Below are 24,414 nucleotides of genomic sequence, written 5' to 3' on the forward strand. Positions count from 1 at the left end.
ATTTTTTAAAAAAAGCTGGCCCAAGATCAGATCATTTCCGATGTGAGCAGATTGCCTGTTAACCTCTGGGTCCCAAATCCAGAGCCCATCCCAAATTGGCTGCCTTTTAGTCCTTGACTGTTTCACAGAAGATCTCCGCAAACGGAGAAGTCACAGATCAGAGTGGCTGCAAAATACAAAATTTGCCATTTATTTACAGGAATTACAGCATATATATATATATAACATCATAAAGTTTGGACTGACAACCTGTAGGATGATGACAATGGGGGGATATTTGATTATTTTTTTCATCAAAATTTTTGCCTGCTCTGTCCAGTTTCCACCCGGGTGGTGGGTTCATGCCCCACAGCGGGAAAACATTTTTAACAACTGCAAGAACTGACATAATTCTACGTATATCAAAGTCAATTTAATCTAAGAAAAACTTGGATTTTCTTGGATTATCTGTCCAAGAAATCCAGATAATTTCTTGGATTATCTCTACATCAACTCTACAATTGATGTAGAGTTCTCATTCCTACATCAATTGCCATCTAATGTGGGATTTGAACTCACGCCTTCAAACGGAGACCAGAAGTTGGACGTCACAGGATTTTCTCCTGGGTGAGGATTTACTAAATTTAGAGTCTGTTGGAATGTACTATGTTTAAACTGACTGCTCTTTTTTCATACATGCTATAAAGGAAGTAAGTCCAGATATTTGGTCGTCTTAAAGAGCACTCAGCTGGACAGGATCTTTCAGTTCAGTACTTTTGGCGAGAAAAACACTTCAGGAACCCTTTCAGTCGGAAGGAGAAACGTCTTCAAAAATGTCAAGAAGATGTACAAACCAGACTGCAGCAAAGTAAAACAGGTCAGCGCAACGACTTTGTTGTTGCGGACCTTTAAAAAAAAAAACTTAAAGATTTAACTTTGAACATTTTTGACAGCGTTTCAATTTCTGATGCGTAGATTTATCAATGACAGCTGTCTGCCAGCCGTCTTTGCCTCACTCCTTCAGGCCCGGGTCTTTACCTGGAAGTGGTACGTAGTGAAGCGAGAAGCTAAAGTCAGCTCTCACTCAGTTTAAAAAGAGCAGTGGAGCAGTTTGCAGGATATGATGTCCATTATGATGGTCCTTCTTTTACTAAAAACAGATTAGAGGATTATCAGGTTAACTCATTTGTCAAAAGTCAGGAGTTTCTGTACGAGTTCAACCTGAGTTTCCACCTTCATTCAGAATCAAGTTAAGCTAACTCTTACACAGTACGCGTCGAAGTGAACTAAGTTCTTTTAGGTTCCTTCAAACTTCTGTTATTGATGACAAGATAACAGTGTTACAAACCTCTCTCTGTTCAAATAGAACCAGATTTTAAACAAAGGGAAATGTAAAAAAGTCAGATTTTTCCATATGTTTGGAACCTACATTTTGTATCTAACCATGTATATTTCTCTTTTTTTTTTAAATTAATTAGAAATGTAATTAACTGCTAATATGGCCATCCTCTTAAGGGTTTTCTACCACCAAATTTCTTTCGTTATGACACAGACAAAAGTTGAAATAAAACCGATAATGAAGAACCTAAAACCTGAAATTTTTAAAAGCTTTGAAAAAGGTATTTCAAAACTTTTTTTTGCTCACTTTGGAACCTTTTTTGAAGTAAATTATGATGTGAGGGGAAAAGAAATTGCTTTGCACAGCCTGAGTTGAGGGTTTCTTTTATTTTGGGGGGGGGGGGTCCCTCCATTAGCAAACACCAAAACTAAGTTCTGTTTCCTTGCTGCTCGTCCTCCCTGAAAATATGAAAAAAGTTGCATTGCCGAGTTTGGTAAAAATAAATAAAAGGTGGTATGAGTAGCCATGAACCAAGCAGCCTCTGTCATATCAGGCACCAGGAGCTGAACCCCTCCGCTGTCAGAACCGGTTCTGGTGTCAGTTCAGATTTGCCACAAATCCACATTAGAAAAATGTGGAATACTTGTTGCACGAATGCTTGCTCATGTAAATAATCATCTATATTAATCAGAACCAAACACGGAAAGGCAGCATTCATATTTATGCTCCACTAGAATGGGACGAACTGCTAGAAAACTACAAAACTGCTGGAACACAGTTTCATTAAATCAAGACTAAAAACCTGTTAATAATATTTATTATTTTTTTAACTTCTCTTTATTTTACCGCTACATCGTAATGTTCCTTTGCACAGGTAAAACTTGACTTTACTATTAACCCAGAACAAACTTTAAGAAGACGTGTGTTGACCTGGAGCAACACTCTTGCTGCTCTTTGCTCTAACCACCACCTTTCAAATGGCTGTTATCCAATAAATTTGTTTAGTTTATTCATTTTGTCCTATTACTCAGATAATGAAACTAATTTTATGTATCTTACACACAATAACCCTTTTCTTAGATTTGTTGTCATATAGGACAGAGCTTAGGAAAACACTGTAAAGGCCACTGACTCCTCCATGACACCCCATGCTGTCTGATTGCATAAGCTTGAGTCAGTAAGAGTAAATGATGATACATTTGAATTGTTACAAAAGGCAGTTCAAACAAACAGTTTTGCCAAGACAATAGTCAAATCCGTTATAAATTTTCTATTTGTCCCTATTTGGTGTTTTTGAAGCTTAGTAATGGTTCGCCATGTTTATTCTAGAAATTCGAAAGGTTTTACGGTAATCCTAGAAGTGGTCCAAAACCCGTTGGATCAGTAGATCATTGGTATTCTTTTTTCTTTATAATCCCAGAGCTCTCCTGCAGGGAGAACTATTCTTACTTTAATTAAAAATAAGAGTGACCCCGTGATCATCTCATCCCAGAAAACTTTTATTTCATGAATTCTAATCTGATCCCTGCCATGGAGAATGAGCAGGCTCACGCTGGTTCCTTAACTGCTGACACGTCCGGCAACTAGATGATTTCTTTTCCTCTCCACGGGTGTTTCTCAACTTGAAATGGAGAGCATTGGCAGGACTTAAATTGGTGGCATTTTGTGGTCTTTAAAGGAAAGGGACTCATTAAAACTAACCCAAGAAACCTTCAAGTTTTCCCCCCCATCATTAGCCAATGTAACAGCATATCAGGGAAGTATAATTATAGATCTGGATAACTTGTGTTGTCAATTTAAAAGTGATAGAGCTGCATAATCCCCAGACTTGTAATGTGACCCTCCACCCCAAAGCGTCATCCTTGTTTTTAATGAGTGCTTCCCTGACCAGAGGTATACACCCAGAGAGGCCCCGGCTGATCACAATCAGTGGTGTTGCTGTTCCAAAGTCCCGTTTCTTCTGATATTTTACTGTGAGATTAAACACATTTACCCTCTTTACAAATGGAAAATATGCACTATATGAAGGTAATATTTATATAGCACATTTTCAGCGACAAGGCAATTCAAACTGCTTTACTTGAGTTAGAAGAAATGCAAACAAAACAACAAAAGGAAAACAAATGAAAAGCCAAAAGTACTCCACAATTTATAAACTAACAAGAGTTTCTCTGGATAAACTAACAGAAAAGAACATTAAAAGTATGAAACTACATATTGGTTACCCATGTTTAACAAGAATAGGAATAAGCAGTCCATAATTTATGAACTAACAGGAGTTTCTCAGGATTCTTGTTCTGATAAAACTAAATGTTGGTTCTCCTTGTTTGATGCTATACTTTCTAAGTTTGTTCTAGTTTTTTTTTAAACTAAACAGAAGTTTCTCTAGGTCTTGCTCTGATATTAAAAGCTTAATGCTAAATGTTTATCTAAGGTAATGAGTAGTTTCTCTAGATATCTTAAGGTTGTTCTAATTCCTGTTCTGTGTTGAGCTAAGTATATAAAACTAAATATTCCTGTTCTGGGAAACAAAATATGTACAAAATATATTGCAATGCACCTATCTTGTGGTCTTCAGTCACTTAATTCAATAATTTCATCCTTTAACCAGTACTGACTTCCACCATGCGGTCATTTAAAATTTGCCTTTCAAAGTGACTGAAACAAAAAAAAAAAAACAAGATTACATAAATTTATAAACTTTTTTACCTTAAGATGCCAGTCTTTGGTGCATGCAGTTAATGAAAGAAAATGGCAAAATCACCTTGGAGAGTTTTGTCAGGTCTTTAGTGTCTACTGATGCTGCATTCACACCAAATGACTTGTGCACGTCCGACGCTTCAAGTTCGACCCATATTCACTTTGAATGCAGATGCATGACATTTTGTTCTGTGCCTAGCGTTCCACGTGTCAGGCGGTCTGGTTTACATTCAAAAGCTATGTGGAGGCGCGTCGAGGGCGGGTCAGTATCTCTCTAGCCATGGTTTCCGTTGCCGGCCTATTTGTCAGACGCGTTGCACAATCTGGACGTGTCAAACCCTCAAAACCTGTTCAAATCACGTGAAACGCACCTCGGCGGGCCCTCGATGTGCCTCCACATAGACCTTGAATGTAAACAAGAAGCGCCTGACACTCAAAACGCGTTTGGTGTGAACGCACCATGACACCTTTAACACAGACCGGATGGATCATGGTTACATATAATCACAACAAACAGATTACTGAACTTCAGCTGTGGAAGATTTTATCAGGAGCATTGTGTTTTGTTGGCATGCAGGTGATGCCTTGGCCCTTACATTAAACTTTGAATATATATTTTTTACATATTTTTTACCTACCTGCTCATTGTTAGTGGTGGTAACAGTGATATGATAGGTAGACCCCCAAGAAAACTTAAAAAGTTCAGGAAACTAATCAACTTGAAAACAAAAAAAAAATCAAGTTTAAACTAAATAAGTGCTTAAGCTACATTTGTTTTAAAGCTGTTGCTAGGGTTAATACAAATTGTGCCACTGGTGAGCTTGTTAAAACATTTAACATGTTATCAAATAAAAGTCTTAAATTTTCTCCATTTTATTTTTAACATCTTTTTCTGGAGTAGAAAATAAATATGTCCAGCACTGTGTAATTACTACATGAAGAAAGGAAAGAAAGAGAAAACACATCTCTACTTTATGAAATCTTAAACTTTCCCCAACTTATTTCTTGACCCAATTATTTAAAAAAAGTGCCCAGCATGATTAAGCATTAGACGATAAAGCTCAAGTGGGCATTTTACCATAAAATTGCAGCCAATTCCCCCCCCCATCCTCTCTCTCAACACCCTCCAAAACCCAGATCAAAAGAGAGAAAAGAGGAGCTGCTCAGCAGTGCCACACATGTGGTGGAGGCTTTAAAAAATTAGCAATGCTCAACTGGAACGGAAGTAGCTTGCAGTGACTGCCACAGCAGCGTTCCTCTAATCATATGTAACCTCTACCTTTGGAACGTAGTGGAGGGAGTTTACAATAAGCTTAACCCCTACTTTTATATTGCACTCAGCAGGTTCTCCCCTCCATGTTGGGTACTTTGAACACTATTTTGTTATTCTGGCTTCACTCGGTTTAATAATCCGCAGTTTCCTGGTTTTGTAGTCCTTTTTTTTTTATTCTTTTAAATTCTATCTCAGGGGCCTTTGATGTTCTGAGGTAAACACATAATCTTTGCAGAAGGAACTTGGTGTTTGAGGGGTTGAGTTTTGGTGGAAAAGGCTTAGCATTTCCTGACAGTTTCATTTGTAGCTGTTACTAAAAATAGAGTCTTAAGTATGAAAACTGACTTTTCTGTAAGGTCATGGTTGGTAATCTGCTGGTGGTGAGAAAGCTTCGCTCTAAGTGACTCGGGAGACACCACACAGGAGAGGCAGTTTGAGAATTTGGCAGCCGGTGTGATGCCGTGCATTCATGTTGGGAACTGTGAGCCGAGGATAAATAAAGCTAGATCTGAATCAGTTCTGCATCAACAGTGTCCTCTGTCCCTGCACCGAGCTGTGTGAGAGACGCACAGGCCTCCACAGCTCAATATTCATCTACGTTTCTCCCATTGGATAGGCACAATATGGCGGGCTTAATTAACTTCTGTCAAAGGTGAAGCAGTCCGCACCATCTGCTGTGAGACAATCACATTTGTATGCTCCCCTGAATAATCCTGTTACTCCATTATGGCAAAGCAGTGCGCGGTGAAAGAGAAGTCGGTGAAGAAAAAGACAAAACCACTCAATTATGGATCACTTTGGAAAGCCAAATTGCCTTGTTACCCTTAAGATATACAATAACTGAGGTTCTGCACCGGCTGGCAGAGACTGGCAGGCAGATATTTTGTATGGTTTTACATTTTAAAAATAGTTGGTAAAAAGGAAAAAAAAATATGAAGAAAAGATGATAAAGTGCAGTCAAAACTTTAAAGACTGTGAATTAGCTCTTTAGCTTAGCACCATTCAGAAGTTATGCTGCAACTTCTGCGTTGTTAGCAGTTAACAGCTAGTTAGCTGTTCATTCCATCACCATTTCTTTTTTCTGCCCAAATACTACCGAAAATGCTATGAAATAAGCAATTTGAAAGTTGTAGAGGCTTCTTCTATGCCAATGTTGTTGTATTTTTAAGTATCCCAACACTGTCAGCCCAACATCTTTCCCATGCTTCATCCAAAGCGTTGAAGTCGTATAAGGCAGTAAAGAAATACTCACTTTCCATTTTAAAATAAGACTCTCAGGCTGTCAAGCTTGAAAGCACACGCCAGAAGAAGTACATGATTACACCAACTAAATAGTCTTTATTTTGATTTTTTTTTGCAAGATCACTTTATAACACTAATAGCTATTACCCACCAGAGCTGCAATGGGAGCTATTAGCCAAGCATGGTAGATTTTATATGGTTTGTTTAAAAATGTGATTCTGAATTACATATGATTAATAGTAAATACAGTATAGACTTTTAAAAGTGTGAATTAGCCTTTTAATTTAGCAGCAGTCGGAAGCTACAATGAAAATTTTACTGTTAGCGGCAAACAGTTAGCAAGCCTTTCATTCTGCCACCAAAGACAAGTGATTTGAAAGACAGAGAGACAGACAGATAGATACTATCTCTGTCCAGTCAATGCAAATTGTCTTCCTTGGATAATTACATACACGTTTGGGCAAGACATTAGGAATTCTTTAATATAACTGAAGGACCACACATCACAATCAAGGGCCTGCTGAACTTGCCCTAAAGCCGGGTCATTATTTGATCTTTGTGCATCTTAATCTGATTATCTCATTGTGGAGGTAAACTTCAGACTCAATCTTGTTAGCAGCTGGCCGAGATGGATTACGATGGCCAGTGAGGTGGAAAATGAACTGAGCAGTTCAGCTTTGGCCTTGCTCTCTTTCAAGATCCTCGCCACCACTACTTCAGCTCCTTCTGCTTTTCTTTCTGCTGGCCCTTCAAACAAGATATTATCCCGCTGGAACCCCCACAACCCTCCTTTCCCCACACCCCCTTTTCTTTATGTCTGACGCTTTAACTAAGTGAGGACAAAGGCAAAAAAAAAAAAAAAATCCTGACCTCTCTTAAACATCAAGATTTTCAGGCACGTTGTGTGATGAGACCTTAAAGTGGGTAAACCCCGCAACGGCACAAAAAGACGAATCATACCCTGTAAGGGTGTAAATTCCAAGACTTTTCATTTGGGCCCTTGTGAGGCCGTTTTGACTGAGACATGCAGTTAAACCAACAGGTCGAGAGAGGTACGCATCGCCTCGATTCTCATCTTAAATGAGGAGCGCTGGTTTCTTGCCTTCTTTCCTTCTCTTCCCCCCTTAAATTATGCAAATGCCTCAGATGTGTGGTCCCGCTTAAGACACTCAGTTTTGCTTGTGGTCTCATTGCGGTATTGAGTGCCTTTACAGTGAATGCACACCACAACCCACAGCAGAAAAAGTCCCCCTAAAGGCTGAAAGGAGTTCAAAGCATTCAAAAGACAAAAAGGACTAAGCTGGGATTTTTTTTTTTTATGTAGACTGAAAAGAAGAATGAAATATAAGTTCCCCATCGTTATCCGTTAAGGCAGTAGCAGTCATATTAAAGCATTATGTTAGGACATAAAGGCAGCTTGAAATTTTGCTTGGGCACCATATGCAACCAAAAAATAAATAAATTAGAATAATTCAGAGAGGCGTGATCTTGCAACACGAACTCCTGAATGCTCTTTTTGACGCACTACTGAGGGAACAAGGAACTCAAAAGAGGTCATATTCGATCAGGTTTTCTGCCTCAATAGGTTATAATCACTCCTAAAGTATTGAGCACTACACAGAGAAGAGAGCTTCTAAGGAGGCTAATCAGCAGGTTTTCTCCCTATTATCGTTTCCCATCTGAGGGTAACGGCGCGCAGAAGTACCCCCTTCTATTGATTATCTGGACTGGAATTTAAATATTAATACACTGCCCGGCCCTGCTTGGCACTCTCCCTAGAGCTGGGCTTCATGGCAAAGCACTCATTCCCCAGATTAAACTCCTCTTTTTTTAAAGCACAATCCTGCTCTCTTTTCAGCTGAAAGAAGGAGAGAAAAAAAAAACTTCAAGGGGCAAGTCGAGAGGAAAAAAAAAAAAGGGGGCCAGAGCTCTGCGCTTCTGCAGCGAATTCAAAGACGACACTTTTCCTCCAGGCCTGGGTCTGATGAAGACGCAGGAATCACACGGCAAGCATTTAACTGCTGCTGTCTGCAATGAAGATATGGAGACAAAGGAGCTCCGCGCCCTCGTTGGCTGATCAAGACAAAAAAAATAATGAAGAAGGGGGATTTAGTGAGCTTTAAACCCCTTATTTTGTCTGAATTACATTGAAAAATTAAACTGGGTTATTTTTAAAGGAAAACTGGGGAAAGTAAACAAAAGTAGATTTCAAGAAGCGGCGCGATGTGATCCCTGCGACGTCGCCGTCTATGTTCCATACGCTACATGCGGCCAAAGACCCTGAGAGCCGGAGACGGCGCGCATTTGCCTGCAGGGCCTGGCTTCACACAGAGGGGACAGAAGTGCAATGACATCAATAATGGTGGGGCGACCCAAACACACCAGATTTGGCCCCGCTTGACACGAGAAAACTTAGATCCAAAACAGGAAATGCCCACGCTCACATACAACATAGAGTAAAACATTTGTCCTTCTGAATCACAAATGCTTAAAATCAAATAAATTTTAGTATTAGAAAAGTAGTTTTATTCAGTAAAGAAGTAGCCAAATCACGCAACTGTGGACACTTCGTGGAGAGTCATTTTACATAAAATTATCAAAGTAAATTAAAAAAAAGAATTAACTTCACACCAAGAGTCAGATTTGGTGGTGATATTGTGATTTTCTGCTTTGTTCCTTTAGGACCCCAAGTTGCTATAATTGATGGAACCATACATTCTGTTCTTTTTCTGGAGATCCTGGAGAAAAATGTCCAGCCATTAGTGACTGATCTGAAACTCAATCTCACTTAGAAGCTATGTGGATCACTGACCACATAGCTTTGGACTATGATCCAAAGCTATGCGAGAAGCTGTATCATGACCTCAAACAGACCATTCATCCTCAATATTCTCAAATGTGCCTGTATTTAAACTATTCTCCAAATTAGAGTGGGTAAAAAAATTATTTAAAGTGCCACAAAGACTCACTATCTGAATCTCCAATGACCAAGTAATTGCCCGATTTGACATTTCGAAAATAAATTCACTTAATGGAAACACGGCAATTTCACGCTAGGATGAGGTGGTTTTTGTTGGCCGTATCAATATCGGTTTATTTCGCAAAATTGCGAATGGGAACACTTTTTTTTCGCATTCGATAAACTCCCCCATGTTGCTACAGGCGCAAACCACAAAGCAGAAGACAACATTAATGACTTGTTGTGTGAACACACTTATTCACGTTGGAGTTTCTTATTTAATGGAAACACCGCAACTGCAAAATTGCGTCCCTCCCCTCCCCCGCAACATTAGCAGAATATTAAAGTTTTATGCACATTTGTAACGGAAGCGCAGCTACAGTCAGTCATTATAAAAACTTGACAGAAATTGTTGAAATTCTTGCTGCTGGTTTTTCACATAACAGGTTAGTTTGAATATATATATTTCCTCCTGATAAATGAAAACAACCCGAAAAGTGCAGGCTGTATTTACTCTGTCTGGCATTAAAAGTTGTTTGATTATCTGAAACTTTAAAGTGTGACAATAAAAGCAAAAACTAGAAAAAAAGAAATCTGTAAAGGGCGGATAATTTCTCTCAGTACAGCGCACTGTGTTTTTAAAAAAAAAAAATAAAGGGAAATAAAAGTTATGTGAAAGGTTAAGTTGACATTATGTTTATAGAGACATATATTAAGGGTGCAGATGATTTATATTATGAGTTAGAGCGATTGGCCAAATCCTGCAGTAATCACTGCAGAGCTGCAGAATAACGAAGAGATCAGCCAGGAGCATAAGGCAAACAGTTTAGAAGGATGTTAAGTCTGTGTCTCATATAGAATAATATGTACTATATTATACCCATCTTCATTTGCATGCAATATCGGTAAGCTCCCCCAGTCAATCATATCTGTTCACTATGAAACAGGTTTTCATGATATATGAATCCATCTCCCACTGCTGGGGATTTATTAAAGCTCTAACAGAAACCAACACAGAGTTCAGGATAAAATAACTCAGTCCCACAGTGGCTAAACTGGAGGTTTTTATATTTGTGCGTGACACAAACTATTTCTTTATGGGGCAGATAGTTTATTTTTTAAAAAGAAAGAAACTCCCGTAGAGTTCCTATATGTTGTCTGGACCGAGTTTGCTTTTGAATCCTGTGTCAATTCTGTGTTCATGACATTAAAAGTGAAGCTGAAGTTGCCGCGTCGTCACTGATTGAGCTTAGCACAAAAATTATAAACCTGAAGAAACAGTTAGCGAGCATTCAATAATGAAATATTAGAAAAATCGGGGTGCTGTGGTGGCGCAGGGGCAAAGCGGTGGTTGTAGTGGTGGTCGTAGGTTCGATTCCCGGCCTGGCGACATTTACCGCATGTATTCCCCCTCTCTGATTACCCTGTTTCCTGTCAAACAACTTTCAAATAAAGGCCACTAGAGCCAACAAAACCTTTAAAAACAAAAGAAATATTAGAAAAATCTTAAAACTCTAGGCGGGGTTTGTCGCTGATTTGTAGAAGAATATAACTTTATCAGTCTTCATATTTAAAAATCCTAAAAAATTTTAAGACCTAATAATTCTGTATAGGGACTCTCAACTGCACAGTTTAGCTGTAATTTTCTTTTTGATTTCCATATTAGATGCCATTTGAAAATATCAAACAAGAAACAAGACAAACTACTGGACAAACATAGTTCAGCAGGAAAATCAGACAGTAAGGATCAGTTTCAATTTCGCTCAGGAAAAGTCACATTAGTGGCAAGTACAATGAGCTACATTGGCTCACCCTCAAATATTTACTGTAAAATAATGACTTTTTTCCACATAGGCTCAACAAATGTGAAAGTATTAACCAAATATAGCGACTAATTTAAGGCTACTATTCCCAAGTGTTTGTTCTGTTATGTCTTCTTGCATTTTTCGGCGCTGTCCTTCCTTTACGTTCACTTCAAGTTGTGAATGCAGACACAGGGCTGAGCGGGTTTAGGGTCTTAGAAACACTCACACTTGAGACATCCATGTGTGGCATCATAGAACCATAGTTGTTGCTGTTACTCCATCAGACCAGAGGTGCTATCACTGCGTGATAGTTTACGAGGGAGAGAAGAAGAGTGTGGAAAATAAACTGAAAGGGAGATGGGAACGATTGTACGGCTAAAAATGTAAGTTCTAAACTTGATCCATTGTGTCCAGTTTGATGCACACATAACAGTATTTAGCTAAATCTCTGAGTACAACTGAAAAGGAGAGCTAACAAACTGGAAAACACAAAAGACCAATAGGCAACAAACGAGAACAAAACTTAAACCTATAACTGACCAAACAATGTAGTGACATCACAGTTCAGTGTGAATGTGTGTGAACCAAAGAACCAAAACATTTTAAGGAGGTCAAATGAGGCCACATTAGCTCTGAAAGCTAAAGAATAGGTGCAAGGAGTTCAAACAAGCAGACGACAGATTAAAGCAGAAGAGACAATAAAACAAAATTTTTTATATGGTAAAAATCATTTCCTGAATTAGAAATAATAATTTTTAATGCTGTGTTAACTAGCTATCGCAATGACTGAATGGTGTGATCGGCTGCCATTTTATCATTAGCAGAGGTTGTGGCTTTAGCATTAGCAAGAGGGGTAATGAAGAGACAATATTTCATATTTATTTGCCCGTCTGTGGACATATTTTCTGAAGGTTAGAGAGAGAAGGCGGGGAAAAAACCCAGGTAAAATGGGTTATGTTCATTGAATTAAAGTTTGACACAAACCAAAATGAGATACAGTATGTCTGTGAAAATCTGAGCACAACGGGGAGAGCAGGTCACATGGCACAGAGACTAGGAGCCACTGCACTCTTGTAAAAGGTGAAAAATGTGCAACTCCTACCAGGAAATCCCAAATTCAACCAACAAAAAAACATTTTTACATGAATTCTACAAAAATTTTACAAAGAGAAAAAAAGTAGACTTCAGAAAGCACAGCCACACATCTGGCTGAGGATGTTGTTCACACACGTAATCACCTAAAACAGATGAAGGCAGTGATGGTTTGCTAGGGACTCCTGCTACCTGTTAATTTAAAATGCCACAATCGGTTCCGGAAGACGAGATACCTGGGATCGGATCACAAAATCCCTAATAAACAGTGTTGCTCCAAGGTGTGAACCCGGCAGAACGCCGCAAGTATCAGAAGATGAATCATCCATAAGCAAAATGGAATCTGGCAGAAAATGATGCCTTTAGTTTGCCTGGTGATAATTCCCTGCAACATCATCTGTAAAAGATTATTATCTAAGGCTATATGAATATCAGTCGGGACTTTCAGAAGCACTGATTCATTCCCATTATGAATGCTAAAACCCAACAAAGCTTCTCAAACAAATTATTTCTGTGTAAAAGTCTCTGATTCTTGTTGACACTCCAAACTTATTGCATATCTTTATCTTGGCTTTAACCTAATCTCTCTCTCATTCACCCTCTCTTACACACATACAGAATATGGCACAAATTTATTCTTTAGGTGATTTTTTTTTTATCCATCTCCCCTCCCAACTATTCATCCCTTGCACATTGCAAACACCAACCTCATTCCAAGTATTAGTAGAGCGTTCTCTGATTAAACTGTCTCAGAGAGGTGAGGACCTCGTCATACACCTCTGCCACATTTTAATGTGACAGCAAAGGCCATTAATGCAAGAGCACAGAGGTCATTAGCATCGCTCCATGGCGTAGCATAAAGTAATCACCTTCTGAGATCTGTCTCCCGCGACTGCTGTTCTATCTGTCCTCCTTCTTTGGCGATTCTCTTTGCGTGTAAGGTCAGTTAATGACGGTGGACAGAGATATCTGACCAGGGGAGCCGCTCTGGCAGCTGATTATGCTCCGCTCCCGACACTTCTTAATCAGCCTCCGGATGACAAGGCTGACACCGTTAAGGATTTTAAACATTCCCTGCTGCTCATCAAAGATGGCACGATGAGAGCAGGCAGACTGAAGTCTCAGCATAGCATTAGCGCAAAACTATGGCTTTGAATTTTAGACCCATGTATTTATCTTTCGGCTCGCAGCTACAGTCTGGTATAAGGGATACGAGGGTGTAAGCATAGTTGCTACACCAATGAACAAAAAAGAAAAAGAAAACTTTCTGTCGATATGACTTGGATGTGAACATCTTTATATCCTGAAATGTCTGTCAGAGTCACAAGTAATGTTGTCATTTACAGTTAATTTCTGTGAGGATCCAAATTTTTTTCACCCAATTTGGATTTAACTTACATTCATCTATGCTCTATTACATTATTGCATTTCTGGCTTGTAAATGCCAGAAATCCCAGAAAAGCATTTTTTTTAATCATATAAAAGCCAGTAATGCTTTTATTATATCAAAATATGATACTGAATATTTTGATATCGATCTGATACCAAGTAAATACGGTGACAGTATTGCAGATAGCGATGCCCGCTTGACAGCAGACGCTGCGCCAATCCGCCTGTCGATCTCCCGCTCCCTTCTTCCCCCATTCGTGAACAAGATCCCGAGATACTTAAACTCCTCCACTTGGGGCAGGACACCCCCCCTGACCCGGAGAAGGCACTCTACCCTTTTCCGGCTCAACCCAGAAGTTGAGCTCACAAAATGTGCCCACGCGGACCTGGACTCTAGCAAATACAAGCTCACACCACCATGCACCCACACACACACACACCCATACACGCCGACAGTTTTATACGCTCCACGAGTAGCAAAGAAAATGGCAAAATAAAGAAAATCTCTTGTTACAGACAAATTACACAGTCGTTCTGCAGGGCACTTTTTGAATACATGAAACTCTTGACCTTTAGGTGGCTTTTTTTTCTCCTTTGACTTAGTTTGTTCAAACAAGGATAAAATCAAACTTCAAGAGATGCATTGGAAATTGGACCTTTACTTCGAATCAATTCAGGTTCAGTTTGATCAGTGACCAGCTGGTTGGGAAGTTAACATTTCTATTTTTTCAGCTCACTGAACCCAGTGCAACAGTCTTCTGGGTATACCCACCATCTATAGATCCTGTTACTCAGTTAAAAAGGTTTGATTCAACTCTAGTTCTGTTGCGTGGACGGTCCGGTTTGTTTGGGGAGGTGTGAATGCATAATGGCGGTACAAAAGGTCCGCACAAAAACCTACGTTTCAGTTCAATTAAAGTGAACTCTGGTGCAGTTTGAAAGCCAAGTGGACCATAGACTGCTTCAAAAGCAGGAAGCAGACTACAGCTCAGGGAATTCTGGGAAAATCCAACCAAAACAAACATGTCTAGCACTAGAAAGAGAAATGGCCCGTGGTCTTTTACCAAAAACATATGTTAAATCCTACAACTGCTAAAATCTGACGCCACTCCATTTTTGTTTACATTTCACGAAGAAGGACGTTGAAGAAGGAAGTTGCTTTGAATGTTTTCTTCTGAGGTTTTTGTCTTCAGGTAAGGGGGTAAACAGACTCTTCAAAGTGTTTGGCATAGTGCAGTGTGAAAGCAAGCAGAAAATGGAACAAACGTTGCAATTTTGGTCCCCAATGGAGCCGAGTCTACCAGACTATCAGGTGGGAAAACATCCTTAAAGGTAGCTACTGTTATTCGTCATCCTACTTCTATTATGACTAATTAATAACTAATCGCAACAAGAAAGTTAGAATAGATATTTTGTGTGGTAGGACTAAGTTTTAAAAATCTGTTTCTCGGCACAGAATATCCATCTCGGGAGCACTAAAAGAATCCGTGTCTATATTCTCAATTACCCAAAACCCTTAACTCCTTTTTTTTTCCCTGCAAAAGGTGTCTTGTCATCCATAGGTGTGGTCTGAATACGAGGATGGTGATTGCATCAGAACTGACAAAAATCACCAGATTTAACATCCAGCGCTCTTTTAAGTTCCTTCAAGAAACCCAGAGCGGCATGTTAACAGTGCCTTTACAGCGAGGAGACCAAACAAAAGGAGACAGCAGTGACAGTTCAAGCACGGATGACAAAGATACAAAAGGGAACATCACACCAAAACTATATATCACCAGAGCTGATGTTTCTCCTTCACACAAATGGCATCCAAGTCATTTTTCTTGGAGATGTGTGAATGATGTTTGCCGTCATCCATCATAAAAAAAGGACATAATGGAGGCTGGGGGAGTCGGAGAGACTTGGACACTCCAGGGAGCTCATTACCGGACCTATTAATCTGTTATTTGACCCCAGTGAGAGCGTTCTCCAATCTGAAAGCGGTCCATGCTTCCTTAATCCAAAGATAAAAACAAAACCTCTGCTGTGTCTCGGGGATCATTGCTTCAATTCAAACAACAAAGCACAGAAATAACATCAATGCCTCAGATTGGTTTGTTCTCAATGTTGGATAAAAGTGAGTTGATACAGAGTTTTTTTTTCTGTTTTTTTTTTTCCTCTCTCCCTTTTTCTCTTCTGACGGCGTTCTTTTGAAAACGATCTCCAAGCAAAAGCTAAATTATTTATATCTAAGAGAAATCTTAATGTCGACGCTGAAACGCAGTGCAAATATAAAACGAAGCACGGGAGATGGAGTGCGAAGAGAATCTCTGCGCCACCGCGCGGACCTTTGTTATGACCGAGCGTTGGGCTTCCGCTTTAAAAGAAGAGTCCTCTTGCCATTCTTTGTATGCATCCTTCCTTCAGGGCCGATTGTCTCCTTGTTAGTGGTCTGCTGTTGAGCTCAGCACTTTGCCAAGTCAAAAACAATGTCATGCCTCGGAGGCCTGTGTGCGTCTCCCTCTCTCTGTGTCCTTTTCTGCAACACTCAATTAAATTTCCTTCGCATGGCAGAAAATGAGCGCGGATGTTAACGAGACGGGTCTGAGATCCCGCCATCGTTTTCCCGCAGATTGGCCGACACGTGCTCTCTGATTACAAAGCTAAAGTCGTGTTAAAACATCAGTGATTTTTGTGAAGCGTTATCTCTGAGCAGAGGTGGGCACTTGAGAATCCTTCGTACAGCTACACCCTCCCCACCCCCCAAACATCTGCGCTTTCCAAAAATTCACAAAGGCACAGCGAGTCAAAGCGAAGGAAAACAATGTTTTTTAAAATAAAGATGGCTGTCGGTGTTATGATGTGCAGGTAAAACTGCTGTTAGGCTCCAAATTACCACCTCCAGTCACAGTCTCCTGCTCAGGTGAGAAAGTATTGATTGACTGAAGCAAACATTTGTCCAGAATTACTCTAAACTCTGTGTGAGCCAACTGAGGAGAGTGTGGAGGTGTGGAAATACAGGCATGGTTTAAAAAACAAAAACAAACCAAAAAACTGGGTACGTGTCTTGAATTTTAAACATTTTGTCTGGGAAGGATAAAAGAAACCATTTGGTCGATTTCTGAGTCCACAGTTAATATAAGGGGAGGAGGGAAGTGCTTAAGTATTCACACCCCTTGAAATATGTCAGTATGGATCTGCAAGCAGAGACTTCTACGTGTTTCATTGGAATTTAAGGTGAGAGACCAACACAAAGGAGCAGATAATTGTGATGCAGAAGGAATTAAAAACAATGCAACGTTTTTAGTTGGTTTGTTTGTTTTTTTTTTTATAAATCTTTAAAAAAAAAAAAGTGACATGCATTTGTACTCACTTCCAGCAGCAGGAGCATCTTGGTATGTCTCCACCACCTTTGGACAGCCAGAGGCAGAAATCTCTAGCCATTCTTCTTCGCAGAATCACTCCAAGCTCAGTCGGACTCAGTGGAAGGAGTCTGTGAACAACAATTTGCAGGCTTAGCACAACTGATCTAATGAATATACGGTTGGTTTAGACATCGAGTAATTTTAATATGTGAATATACAATATCATATCTTGGATTTGAATCTTTTCATTGCAGGTCTGGCAGTGTGTTTAGTTTTTGTTTTTTGCTCCTTTCTTAATCCCGTCAACTCTGATTGTCTTCTCTATGAAGAGACGCATCCCCACAGCATGATGCTGCCACCTCCACAAGTTATTTCTTTATTAAGATCCCCATTAGCTGCATAGAACTACAACTATCCTGACTGGCATCCAACAGAATATTTACAAAAAGGAAAAAAAAAAAAAGCAGGAAAACAAAAAGATATTTGCATATTATTATGCAATGCACCAACAAATTATATATATCACACACGATATTATATCACACATAGATAAGTGCTAACCATGTAGTAGCAGCACAGACGTCCCCAATGCAAATGCTTGGGGACGTGCCAAAACAACGAATATCTTAGTGTTTGAATTGAACTTGTTCCCCATGTTGTTGTAGTTTGATGGAATTGCAATTAACTACGATTAATTACAGACCCTGCCATTAGCTCCATTAAAAACTTGAAATTGAGTCCAACCACTATTATAATTGTGATATAACATGCATTTGTTTTGCAGTAAAATTAAAGAGCCAGATTTGCATTTCTTTTTGGGGGGTTTACAACATTGAAAATCCAACTTTTACAATTAGCAGCTCCACCTGACTTCTACACAGTATTGTACTCAAACTGTCATGAAACGGTGCGGTGTAGGTGGTGAGGCAGACGCAGATGGCCCAGGTAGATGAGAAAAAATGATTTTTAATAATGAAGTCCAAAAAAAAGTCCACAAAACCAGGCAGCACGACTGAGCGGAAGCCAGGGCTCAACGCCGGTAGCAACTGATAAAATGAATGGACAACCTGAAGGACTGAGAGCACATTAGATGAGGATCCGACAAAGACACAGACACACAGGTGACACTAAATACACAGGGGGTAATCAGGGAATGAGAAACACCTGGGAGTAATCAAAGGGCGGACAGGACAACACGAAGACTCAGGGACACAGAAAACTCTAAATAAATACACAGAAAAACACAGAACATGACACAAACTGTTAAAACTGCCAAGTCCAATTGAAAACCTCAGGCACAGAAAAATAAACAATGTTCACCTTCATCCTATGTGCCAAAGTTCTTGTTATTTAGCAAAGAGTTGAATCGTACAAACATGATGTACATCCCGAAGGAGATTAAAAGAGTTATGATTCTAATGAGCACATAAGCACATTTATTTCTGTTAATTATGATCCTTTTCAGCTTGTAGATAATGAGCACAACATTTACGATTAGGATATTACATCACACCACCAGTGAAACTATATTTTAATGGAGAGATGTGAGATTAATGAAAAGTATGTTTAATACCTGCTTAATGGTTGATATTTTCAGGAAGATGCTGTCAAGATGACTTTGTTTCAGAGCAGAATGCGGCATGCTATGCTGAGTTTAGTCTGTTTCAAAGATGGTGAATAAGAATACATGTAACAATATGAATGTAATGTGTGCAATGGGTCTGAATTCATATTTCTGCATTTTGAAAGCAATGTTAACCTTTCTGGTTAACAGTGGTGTACACTCTAAGTGTACACCACTCTGTGTTGCTCTATGATATAAAATCATAATGTTTGTAATGAGACAAAAAGCTCAGAGGGTCAGTACACCTTAATGCTGTGACTATTTCAATACAATGAAAGTAAACTGGACAGATCCTATCCTTTGAGTTCTGTATTTATTTAGTTTGAGCTGTGCAGGGGCAGGAAAAAAAAAACAAAAAAGAAACGGACGGTTTCCCGAAGGTCGCAGAAGGGTTCGGCAGAAGGTAGCAGGTTAGGAAAAGCTGACACCGTATGGACATTTCAAACTGCTTCTCTCAGAAACTTGGGGCTTTGATTTCTCCCTCAGATGACTGGAATAAAAAGGACAGTTATACATATTTCAGAGAGCGAGGATTCACAAAGGGACTTAGGAATAAAGAGGTATAAACCTTTGAACTAAACAAAGGTCCATCACCCACATTTCATATCAGATGTGCTTGTGTAGCCCTTGTAAAGATGTGGATGTGGAGGGATTGTAGAGAGGAACCAGCATGGCAGGAGCAGACAGCTTGTCTGAGTGATGTCTGCCTGTCCCATGACCCCCATCTTCCTTGTTCCTCTGTCTCTAACCCCCATAGCACTTGTTGGCAGCAGAGGTCCGGGGAAAAAAGCCTCCGCAGCGGTGTTACCCATCTGTGGGCCTCTTTGAATTGTGCAGGAGGCTCGTAACACAGGCTGTATCAGTTGCATTAAGTTGATTAAAGTGGTCGGCGGACGCAAGCACTTGTGCTCTCACAATGCTAGATGAAAGAACAGAGTGGCGGCGGCGGCCCCTCTTTTGGCCGTCAGAGAATCCGCCTTTGCTCTCAGCAGAGGTCAACAAAAGAGCAAATAATACCAGAGTGAAAGCAATCGAAAGCTTCTTTGCCAAATGATCTCTAATTGGGCCTTTCTTCCCCCCGCGGATCCATCCTATGATTTTGGCGACAGTAGACTTACCCACAATTGTACCTCTAAAAGCTTCTTCCGAAAGTGGGCTACTTGAAAGAAGTGACCATTACCTAAACTGCGATGAAAGATTTCTCAGTGCATCTTTTAAAAGCGACAGATAATTGAATTGCATTTAGCAAATAAGCAGAAAAAAAATGTTGCGGCCAACAGATAACTTCTATTTGGTGAATTCCGAAGGCCTTAATAAAAATCCTGAATGTGATCAAGACTACACAGCTCTTTGGTAATTTATTAAAATAATGACAATGGCTGATGTTACTGTCATCTTATGCCTTTTCATCTAATACACAAGGCAATTCTTTTATGCCGATCATTTTGTCCCAATTTTCCCTTTTCGACAACCTTAATGACATCCAGATTATCAGGATGGCTGAAGAGATTTTCCTGCCATGTGTGATGTACTAAGAGTGACCCGGTCCATTCAGAAGGACGTTGGGACTGGTGTGATCAAATATCGGGTATATTCAACATGTTGGATGTCTTGGTCCAACGTTGCTTCATGGTTGACATTTAGCCAACCATAAAGCGAAGCGACAGAAAGACAAAGTGGAATCTAAGGGTGCATTCACATCATGCTTAGTCCACTTTAATCAAACTCTAATCCAGTCACCTGGGAAGTCCGGTTTGTTTGGGGTCCGAATGCACAATTGAACTCTGCAGACCAAAAAAGTGAACTCTCATCCACCAACAAACGTAGGTCTTGGTTCAATTACAGTGAACTGTGGGGCGGTTCAAATACATATGGAGATGCAAGTGGACACGAAACCCCTACAAAAGCAGGAAGCGGACTGCAGCGCAGGACATTCTAGGTCAATAGAACCAAAACAAGCACGTGAATCTAGTACAGCAGTAATAAATGACTTGTGGTATTTTACCAGAGACAAACACAAACATGGCCGCCTGGGAAAAAGCAAAAGTAGTAGCTTGTGGACTATGTTTAACAAAGAATAAACAATACGATACCAGGATGTTTCCAACAGTCTTCCTGGTGCTCTATGGACGTTGTTTTGTCTTCTTTCAGGTGTGACAGTCCAGTAAACTCTGCAAGGTGAGGAAGTGAAGAACAGGTTTTTCAATTAGTTTTGATCATTTGACACAGTGGAGTGTGAAAATGAACTTCAACAGCTGAAAATGTAATAAATATTGTGATTTTGCTCAATCAAACCAAGTTTGATTTATTATCAGGTGTGAAAACACTCTAAAAGAAAAAACAACAACCATCACACACCAAAAAAGACTCTTTGCATCTTTGCATTGCTTATTCTCTACTAAAGATACTCCACAAACTATTGTCGCTGCTTCTTCCGTCGGCCATGTTTGTTTACTCTGAACTGAAACGTTTGGTTTCCTGTTTGAAATTTGAATATCGGTGAATGAAATCTGTTTGTGTTCAGTGTGTTACTCCTGCCGTTGACACCTATTAATCAACCTGTTCTACTTCAGACTTTTTATCGTCATGTGTGTGGGAATCCGAGGTTTTAAAAATCTGCAAACCATTTTAAAATCTTGCTGTGTTAATCATCCAAACGAACAACAAGCGTTCCTCCCCAAGTGTCAAGAGGTGTCATGGCGGGTGAGCTGTCCTTCTCATTACAAACACCATTTGAGGAACATGTGGCACTTGTGGAAAGCGGGCTACGTGAAAGAAGTGACCATTACCTAAACCTGGTGCATCTTTTAAAAGCAACAAATAATTGAGTTGTATTTAGCAAGTAAGCAAAAAAAAAAGTCGCGGTCAAAAAAAACAAGTATTTGGTGAAAGGGCGTTAAAACAATCCTGAATGTTATCAAGGTTGCCCTTTGAATGTTTGGTAATTTATTCAGATAATAACACCACCAGATATCATTCTCCCCTTAGCCATCAAAACTAACTACAAACATTCGTCCCTCTCACGCAGCTCAAGAGGTGTCATGGCAGCCAAGCTTCCCTCCTCATTACAAACACCATTTGAGGAACATGCCACACTACGCTCGTGGAAAGAAGTCAAGACGGTAACTGTCACTGTTGGAGAAAAGAAAAAAACAAACAAACAAAAGCTCTGAAACTAAGGAGCTGTTGCTGCGTTGATAAAAAAAAAATAAATAAAAAAGAAGGAAGAAAAAAGAGGCGGTGATCAATGCTGTTCTGGATTTTGATAACGCGTTGCTCCTGCCTCAGACAAATGATGGGAATTCTTAAGAAGAGAGAGGCCTGCGATATGCCAAAGATGCTCCAAATTAGCCTTCAACAACTCTCGCTGCGTCTATGGAAGCCGCGTGAGTAAATAAAGGGCCAGCATAAATTACCTTTGGATGTCAATCGTGATGGCTCGCCCTGTTTTCTTGTTGTTATCGTGTCGCCTATTCGTCTCGCTGGCGGTTGACATGAAATGAAAGTATTCTCTCTCCAGCACCACCGACGGTACTCAGAGCGCTTTCTGACACTTGAAAACGCTACGGGTTTGTGAAACCACAGCTGGGCCCGCACTGATTGGCTGGCCGCGCCAGGCTGCCGCTAAACTTTCGCTGCTTGAGGAGTTGTCTGCGCCGGGACAGGTGGTGTTTATGCAGATGAATGAACACATTACTGTGTGCTCTTCCTTTTGGTTTAAACATTAGCGTTTCAAATGTGACAAATCAGATGTTCATCTCCTGCTATAGCGCAGCCTCTGTGTGTGTGTGTGTGTGTGTGTGTGTGTGTAGTTGGAGCTGCTGGAAGACCTTTTGTATTCCCCAAGGTGTTGACGTACGTGCGCGCGCGTACGTGATGCGTGAAGGACGTACACAGACTCGGGCTGACGGATTCTTTGAATGGCAACATACAGGCATATGGCGGCGACACTTAGCTGTTTGTTAGTTAATATTCCACATACACCATACCTGATATTACAGTTCACAGCCAACCCACTGTAACCAGAGGCTTCCTGTGCTGCGTGGCAGCTAGAATGAAACGGCTGAAACGGGTTTTACCGAGCAGCAGCTGACTGACGGAAGACATGCTGGTGGCTCTTAAGGCGGATACAGCAAACACACCGCAATTATCTCCCTGTTGTTATTACACACAGGTCCGGGCTATAATTGGGCCTCTACCCATTTATTGTAATTGAGAAGGTGACTGCTGTGATATTACATCATCTATAATAAAAGTCACAGGCTTCTTCGTTAAAAGTTGGAATAGGACGTTCATTCGCCCCAAGACAGTCAGCCAGGGGCGCCAAAAAGGGGGGATGAGTGGGCTGAGGTCAGTAACAGTCAGTACCATGCTGCCTAAAAAAAATAACAAAATCAAGTTCTCAGAAAAGGAAAGAAGCAGTGTAAATTTGTAACCCAGTGTCTCCTTGAGAGGTGGCTGCACTGCGAAATCACAAAACCTTTCCAAGTGTATGTTTTTTTTGTCTAGTTTCTTGTGCAAATGTCTTAGTACACTAAAAATAAGATGAAACTACATCACAAGTATGATTTCAGCAAATATAAGAGTTTCTTTTAGGTCAATAGTACCTTAACATTAATAAAAAAAAAAAAGAAAAGTACTCACTCCAAAGACAGACTTTTTCCCTTTATGTGAAAAAAATTCCTGCATGTGAAAAAATTGTAAATGTTTCTTTGCCTCAAAACATTGTAAGACCATCCATCCCTCACCTACATATCTTGCTGTTCAGGGAAGACGGAGTTCTATTTATTCATCATAAAAATAATGGTAGTATTTCAAACTTTTTTGAAGGGGATTATGAGGTAGGTTTGAAGAATTTTTTCCAAGGTTGAGCAATTTAAATTGTTTCAGATTTCCTCTGTTGTCCTCTATTCTAAAAAGTAGTAAATACTGGTGCAGATGGCAGCAACTATTTCCTTTAAGCAAGAAGGTCCTGCGTTCAAATCCCAGCCTGAGGGTCTTTCTGCATGGAGTTTGCATGTTCTCCCCATGCATGTATCGGTTTTCTCTGGGTACTCCAGTTTCCTCCCGCAGTCCAAAAAGTTAACTTTTCAGTTAATTGGTTTCTCTAATTTACCTGAAAATAATGGATGGATGTTTCAAATAGTATAACTGATGTTAGCATTAGACAAAGATAACCTGATTTACATCCGTCTGCAACCGTGGAAAACCAGAACAAGTATCACTGACATTCATCATAAATAGTTTTGGAATGACAACAAAAATCTTCCGGAACAGTCTGAACAAAGCTCTAGTCTAAATCCAATTGAAATTTTATGGACGGTGCTTAAAAATAATTTCTGTGCCAGAAAATCTATTCTAATTAAAACTTTTTATTTAATCAAGGACATCACAGTAAACAATGCTACTTAATAAAAGAAACCATTGTTTTTGATTTTTGGTTGTTTTTTTTGTTTTTTTACAAAGGTTTTCTAGCCACAGGCTAATTTTTAAATCCAGTCCTTGGTTGGGTCTTTATTAAGATTTAAAAAATTGAACATTTCGACAATTCTTCCAGAAAATATCCAGCCAAGACAATGCTGGAGGCTTTTGGATGATTGCAGAGGTCCACATGCTGCTCACTGAGGGACGTTTAAACAAATTCTAGTGGAAGAAAATCCACAAG

The 24,414-nt window shown here is 39.8% G+C and overlaps 1 long non-coding RNA gene across 2 annotated transcripts in view; it reads right to left on the reverse strand.

Annotated features, from left to right (window-relative positions):
• The window catches only part of LOC114150570 (uncharacterized), an 81,881-nt gene extending 59,358 nt beyond the window's left edge, over positions 1 to 22,523 (reverse strand). The window contains exons 1-3 of one of the 2 annotated variants that reach the window (XR_003596783.1): positions 22,166 to 22,523; positions 20,843 to 20,920; positions 17,134 to 17,253 (exon numbers count right to left, since the gene is read on the reverse strand). This is a non-coding gene — a long non-coding RNA (uncharacterized LOC114150570). Of the gene's footprint in view, positions 1 to 17,089; positions 17,254 to 20,842; positions 20,921 to 22,165 lie in introns of those variants that run through there. The other variant, XR_003596782.1, reaches the window with a different exon arrangement.
• Between the last annotated feature and the right edge of the window lie 1,891 nt (positions 22,524 to 24,414).

This window comes from Xiphophorus couchianus, chromosome 9, assembly GCF_001444195.1.
Source record: "Xiphophorus couchianus chromosome 9, X_couchianus-1.0, whole genome shotgun sequence".
Classification (NCBI taxonomy): Eukaryota; Metazoa; Chordata; class Actinopteri; order Cyprinodontiformes; family Poeciliidae; genus Xiphophorus; species Xiphophorus couchianus.